General features: G+C 37.9%; 1 protein-coding gene across 6 annotated transcripts in view; it reads left to right on the top strand.

Annotated features, from left to right (window-relative positions):
* The first annotated feature begins 201 nt into the window (after positions 1 to 201).
* LOC117421912 (spermatid perinuclear RNA-binding protein-like) overlaps positions 202 to 7,259 on the top strand; it is a 108,340-nt gene continuing 101,282 nt past the window's right edge. For 3 of the 6 annotated variants that reach the window (XM_058987088.1, XM_058987084.1, XM_058987089.1), the window contains exon 1: positions 202 to 347. The gene's annotated coding sequence lies outside the window, so the exon portion shown is untranslated. Of the gene's footprint in view, positions 348 to 1,035; positions 1,252 to 6,107; positions 6,246 to 7,259 lie in introns of those variants that run through there. The other 3 variants (XM_058987085.1, XM_058987086.1, XM_058987087.1) reach the window with 3 other exon arrangements.

Below are 7,259 nucleotides of genomic sequence, written 5' to 3'. Positions count from 1 at the left end.
ATTTGTTTCCGTCAGTAGCAACATCTGCGAGGTTATGCACTGTAGTATTTTATTGGTCCAGTCAGTTAGCTCTGCAATACGCTGCCCCTGAGTGCTATAATACTGGAGACCACAGATATCCCACAGCAACTAACAGTATATAATCACAGGGTTTGTTGATCAGTCAGCCTTTTTCACATTCAGGTGCAGAGAAAGGGGGGAGTGGGCTGTGTCTTATCGTCTCTTGAGTTCCTCCAATAGTGAAAGTTCACATTGTCACGTGTATAGATCTACTGTCAAACCAGTCGGAGTAGAGGGAGAGAACGAGAAAGGGGCTGACTTGGGAGGTAGCAAACAGGGAAATTCGGGTAGGTAAATTAAATATTACTTTTAATTGGTAAATACGGTAAAATGGGAAATTAAATGCTGCGTTGTTTTTAAAAAAATGCAAATACGTCAGCATTTTTTTTAAAGATGCTATGGTAATCTGTCTATAGACACAGTATTAGAGGACACTGTTGGTCTGTTTTGGGAGTATGTAACATGCAACCCGAGTGACAGTGGTGCATTTCTTACTTATTGCTCACCACAGCAGCTGGAATCTCCCTTTTTAAATATTTATATTTGTGAAAGTGTGAGTTTCGGTTTCATTGTGTGTAACTGTTTTGCGTTTTGAGGTTGAAATAGATTGCGTTTGCGGGCTACTTGAATTATTTATAAGAGGCTGACTGCAAGAAATGTCAAAACATTAAAGCTGCACTCGTTCCTTTCGGTAGACGTCTCAGATGACACGGATGCTTCTGCAAGTATTGTATTAAATGTACTTGTAATAAACTTTTTCAACGTAAACCTTCAATTTATTTTTCTATGAAAGAAAACAAACAGGTTGTGCCAGTGTTAGCATGCATTTAAAGCAATTGTGAAATGCCAAGTTTGCAAAATGCAACGTGCTGCAGAAAGTAACCTTTGTCTGTTTGCTAGTTGTCATTCTTCTTGTATGCGGTGCAGACCCCGTCCGCATGTTGCTCTGTTTGGGCTCCAGTCCCTGCTGCCAAATAGTGCTCCCACACTGTGAATATTGCTAGGTGGTGTGCACGCTTGCGCACATTGTCTTCAGACAGGTTTCCTGCCAGATGGTGTCCGCAAAAGACCAGCAGGCGACTCGCGTTGTATTAAGGAGCAACAAGAGAGTGGAGCAGTTTGGCGAATCGAAATACAACTTTTATTTCACACAATAGATTTGGAATTGGAACACATCGTATGTAAGTACGAGTAAGTCTTTTTTTAATGAACGGATAATGTTTAAATGGTTTTGTTAAATTCCAAACTGCTAGAACAGCACGTTTTCTACAGTAGCCGGTCAGAGAGCTGGCGTCGCTCGGATATAGTTTGCCACATTAAAAAACTAAACGGCTTTTAGCGCTGCAAGTCGTGCTTATTAAAAAGGTGCTGTTGACAGGTCGGATATTTTAATATGTGAAGTGGGGTGTGTTTTGAATAGTTTATCGGAAAAGCCAGGCATTACTGGTGTGTATATCCTGTTTCTCAAGAGTTGCAAAGTGAGTAATTTGTTCAACACGGTACGGTCAGCAGAGGAATTATTTTCTTCTTGGTAGGTCGAAGAAATGTTATTGCATTTTAATATTAAGCTTGTACTGCGGCTTTACTTAAGAATATGAGCTAAGAAATGAATCTTTTCACAATTAAGTTTATAGTCGCTGTCACTTGTCAGGTGAGACTCAGGCTGTATTTGTTTAAATCGCCCACACAATTGGTCTCTTAAATTAAGATTGTTCGTCTGATATTCCGTGCTTTAAATTATTTTGTTGTCATTTGCCCTTTTAAATGTCCCTTTCCCATCCCTCCATATTAAATTAGAGATTGTTGCGGGACTTTGATTAAAAAAAACAAAACCTAAACGCTTCTGTTAACTTTTCGTTTTGTTGAAATCAGCAGCCAACTCCCCTTTTTTTAAATTTAAACACTACATCGCTGAGCAGGTGGCGTCCTCTCTCTTAATTTCTATAATGCACTTGTTTCGATTTACCTCTATGTGTGGGCCTTATTATTTTTGTATTTGTTTATTTTTTATTACGAAACGACTCAGATAACGACGTTTTAGAATCCAGCGTTTAATAGTTACAGAGAGATAGCTTGGAGGAAGTACCCTTTTCATTTATACAGGTGTATGCGGAATGGTATGTTATTGCCTGTCGTGTTTGCTCTGTTTTGGCACTCCGACAGCAGGTGCTTTTTCAGGCATGTTACAGCATGTGAGTAAATATAAACTGTCTGACGCTGTTGTAAAACTACACACTCTTTAAATATAGTGATACTTCTATGTCATTTTGGCGCATTGTCCTTGAACTTGTAGCACCCTGTAGATTATGCTGACATACACTTTCATTTTTAACTGCTAATTACATCTTTATAACACTAGGCTACGTTATACAATAATAAACGACTGTGGTGTTTATAGATGGGAAGCAGTAACATTTCTGTCTGTATCTAAAACATACTTTAACATATTGTACACAAACTATAATGGATAGGGAGCCTATACTATTTGCATGCATTAGCAAACTAAAGCAGTTGTCCCGTGTGCACTGTGCAGTCAAATACTGCCCTGCTGAATGCAAAAAATTAAACAAAAACATACTTCAAACTATCTGAGCAGCTTTGCTTGTCAGTATTTTTATAATGAAAACTGAAAAGGCATTTTTATGGAGCAAACCATTCAAAATATGACTTGATGGCAATTGAGTGCTACATTACTGCACTTTTAAAATCTCCAATGAAACAGTTTAAAAGATTACATTGGCATGGTTGGATGTTTTGTCCAGAAATTCTTTTGAGCAGTGCTGCTGGAGTAATGTAATGTTGAAGTTTTCTTTAGTTCAATACCTTTTCCATTTAGCACATACCAGTTTCTCAGCATACAGTGACTTCTTCAACCCCCAGTGAGCAAACTGCCAGTATGAATGTTGATTGCTGTTTGGCGTTTGCTGTTGATTATGAAGACTCTTGGCTTGGCACCGTGCTGAGTGCATTGTCCAGTTTGTTCAGTAAACTTCAAGCTGTGTTAACACTCATTATTAATAAACTAGTAGCCACACTGAAGAAGGCTGTAGCTGAAACATTTGTCTGCTTGACTTTGTTTCCTATTGTTTTAAAACGTAGGTGGCAGGGACAAGCTCAAACATCTAGTTGATATTTTGTGTCAATACTGTATATTTACCGGCTGTTGTGTAATTTTTTCCAATATACCACCCTCCTTCCAAAATAGCTTTTTGTTATGAAGCCTGACCTGTTAGCACCTTCCCATTTTGTGTTCAGACCCCCAGCTCTGACTTGAAAACAAATGTAAGGGGGATGGGATAGCGAAAAAAGAGGGGTTTCAACACAGGTAGCTTTTTCTATACATATTAAGCTATGCTATGGCAGTTTATGGTAATGTAAATAAATAAAAGTTCGTGCTGGGGGCCACACACTTTATGGCTAAAGCAGAACTGTCCTGGAAAGTGGCAACCAGAAGTCTCAATATCAAATTTAAAGCAGCTTTAAAACATGCAGTCACCATCATTAGGCTTTAGATGTGGTGGTTAATTTGAAGGTTTAAGTTTGATCTTCATTTACAGGACAGGATTTCTGAACTGCACACACATAGTCATTCAAAATCCATTCTTTATACATACAAGAATTGCTGGTTAGGAGGAGAGAAATCTTATAGATTGCAAAATGTACATGACTGTCTGAAACTTTACCTTTTGTCAGCTCCAACAGATATATTTTGTATGCAGTATCTGATAGCATTTGTTATAAGCAGCTAGTTTTACATTGGTTTCTAGAGGACTCCAATACCTTTGTTCTCAGGTACTGCACCGGGTAATTGTAAAGCACAACTGAACACAATGCATTTTAAAAGAATGGGATTGTTTTCTCAGATTGCTTTTTGTTCCTTGCGAGTTTTGAAATAACAGATGGATGACTTACTAAAGTACCAGTCAGTAATATGCTTGGCTGTGTGTTCCAGGAAACATTAGCTAAACTTTTCCTTGATTGTGCAGGAAGTTTATAGTGGCCGTGACTAGGGCTGTGTTCAAAGGTTGTTCTAAGCCGTTGAAGGTTTGTCAGGCGGCATGTGTCATTTGACAATGTGTGAATACTATAAAGCACACATTAAATGTCACTTGCATGCAAAATTCAATCTTTTGATTTGTATAATGCATATTACTAAAACAAAAGTTGTTGTATTAAAATCCACTACCAAATTGTTATACGTAGCAACTCTATATGGTGCCGCTGCCGTGCATTGGAGCAGGGTATATTATGCCAAAGCACTGGGGGGACGGTACCTAATGTGATTGTATTGCTTGTAAAATATGCAGTCTACTGAATACCTAGTGTACAAGACATTGTAAGAGAAGTGCTGTGGTAGAATAAGTATGGAACACTAACACTAATAATTTTAATTTCGAAAACTGAGCAACCCCCCCTTCGTGTTATCCAGAGGCAGAACTTTAATTTCTTCATGTGCCATCTCGACAGCAAAGCATTGTGTAGTGTAAGCTGTATTGATAGAAATGTCTCAAACCCTCTGCTGTTTGGGATTATTGTTAAATGTCCATACAACGAAAAAAAGTTGAATGCAAACTGAGCAAGCGACTTGTGTCATGGAGGCACAACCAATCTCTTATTCCATTTATATGGATTACCTATATGATAATAGGAATTTCAATCAAATATAAACTAGTAGCAATGGTGATGTCGCCAGTAAATTATGCAAATGAGTACCATCGAAGATTCGAACCTTCCTCAGTAATGTTCCGAACCTTCAGAGGTCAAAATGTACCCTTCATTACAGCCCTAGTCGTAACAGACCTACTGTGCACCTCTCTCAACTTCTGGAAATTGTGTTGTGTAAATTGAAGCTTAGGTAATAGCTAAAAAGATACATGTCTTGCGCACTCTGTGGCTTTCCGTTTAGTAACTGTATTCTGGCTACATTTATTTATTTATTTATGAGAATATAATAAAGGAACCCGACATATTTTTGCTTGTAAAACTATTCCACATAATAAAACATAAATTATGGATGGTATATCTGAAATACTTACTGATATCACAAGCATTTACTGTAATTTGTGTAAAACAGCAGGGGCCGGTTGCATAAAACTACATTAGTCTAGTCTAAACAACTAGACCGGTCTTAGTTTTGTCACTTAGACTAGTCTAATGCAAGTTAACCAGTATAAAAAATTAAGACTAAGTCTTAGCCTAAAAAGTTAGCCTCCTCACCCCCAGGCTAACTTAGAATTTAGGTCTATGTTTCCATGGAAACCATTAACTGTGAGAGAAATAATGGCCTCCCACCGTAATCTCTGGCTGTATGAACACTGTCTGAGGAGAGAGAGAGAGAGAGAGAGAGAGAGAGAGAGAGAGAGAGAGAGAGAGAGAGAGAGTGTTTAAAGACAGAAACAATCCACTCGAAATGTACTCTGATACTGAGGTAATTGAAAGGCTCTGTTTACCAAGGCAAACCATTCTAACATTAGCAGAAGATCTAAAAGATAAATTGAAGCCTGCCACAGACAGAAACCAGTGTCCCTGAGGTGTTACAGGTTTGCTGGGCACTTAGATTTTATACAATGTTTTTTTTTTTTTAAATTCTGTGGGTGATTTCATGGGGTTGCATAAATCCACCGCCTCAATCTACAGAGTGTCAAAGGAACTTGCAGCAAGACTGCCAGTGTTTCCTTTAGCGTCAGCTGTTCTGAACAGATTGAAAAGTGACTTATTTTCTATTGCTGGATTTCCAATTGTTGTGGGAGCAGTTGATGGGACAGTAGATGGAAGTGCCTTCAGCTGATGAACACCTGTATGTGAACAGGAAAGAATACCACAGCATAAATGTGCAAATGATATGTGATGCTAACCTGAAAATTATCAACTGTGTTGCACGCTGGCCTGGCTCAACCCATGATTCCTGCATCCTGAGGCAGTCAGTTATACATGAAGCTTTTGAAGGTGGCGCAAAACTTGGAGTACTGCTCGGATATCAGCTGAAACCTTGGTTACTTACACCATTCATCAACCCAACAAATGAAGCCCATACTCGCTATAACACACAAAATCAAGAAATGTGATAGAGAGTGTTTTGGTGTGCTAAAGAGAAGGTTCCACTGCCTACATGGAGAATTGAGGATGGTGCCTGAGTGAGTCTGTAACATCAGCTGTGCTGCTGTAGTCCTGCATAACATTGCAAGGTAAGAGCAAATGTGTGTTCATGTTAATTCTCCCATTGTGACAGGTGTAATCACATTTAAATGTGTAGTTTGTCTTTAGTTAACTATTTGTACAGATACTGCAATAAGTATAAATAACTAATTATAATAAATATTGTGGAAAATAAAATGTTACTTACTTTTTTCAATGCAATACAGTAGGGATGGGACGGTATAAAATTTGCATGGTATGATAACCGTTAAATAAAACACGGTGGTAACCTTAATATCACGGTATACAGTACATCATGCAAGTTATAAAATAAGGCTAAAAAATGAAGACAGACTAATGTAAATCACTTAAATTACTGTAATTCACAAAAATAAAACCAAATCACACTTCCTATCATGGAATGATTTAAACATTTGGTATTTAGTATTCTACTATGCCAAATAACTTGGTATGTTTCTTTTTTATAAAGACAATCAGAATTAAAGTTGTACACTCTCTGTTATACTACAACAGTATTAAGATCTTAAATGCTCAAAATGACGTGGTGCTGTAGTTTGTTAAATCATTTTAACGTATAAAATTAAATAAAATAAATAAATAAATAAATACTTTGTTTAGCTGATGGTAAATAGAATTGGAAATGATCGGTCTTATTGCTTAAAACACAAACATGTACCACAGGTTATTATTTAAGAGCAGAGATTAGTTGTTTATAGTTTCAACCGGATAAATAAAGGGAGGCTGGCTGTGGCTGTGAACCAAAGGGACGATGCAGAGATCATGAGTGACCTGTTCATCGTAATGCAAATAACCACTAAAACTACTGCTGCCATTAATCAATTACATTAAACTGACTGTTGATAATCCAGACAAAATATAGCACGTTGAAAATGTGTGCTGCGCTGCAAGCTTTGGAGAAGGCGTTTCTCTAAAAGCTGCGTGTGACGTCAGAAAAACACCAGTCAAGAGCAGCCGGCACAGCATGCTCTGGGTAACAGAACGCAGCAATTGAAACGTGTATTCTGTGTCGTTTTGACAGTTTC

Source organism: Acipenser ruthenus, chromosome 15, assembly GCF_902713425.1.
Source record: "Acipenser ruthenus chromosome 15, fAciRut3.2 maternal haplotype, whole genome shotgun sequence".
NCBI classification, from domain to species: Eukaryota; Metazoa; Chordata; class Actinopteri; order Acipenseriformes; family Acipenseridae; genus Acipenser; species Acipenser ruthenus.
Note: the sequence above shows the minus strand (reverse complement) of the source record. Positions and strands in the feature narration are given on the sequence as shown.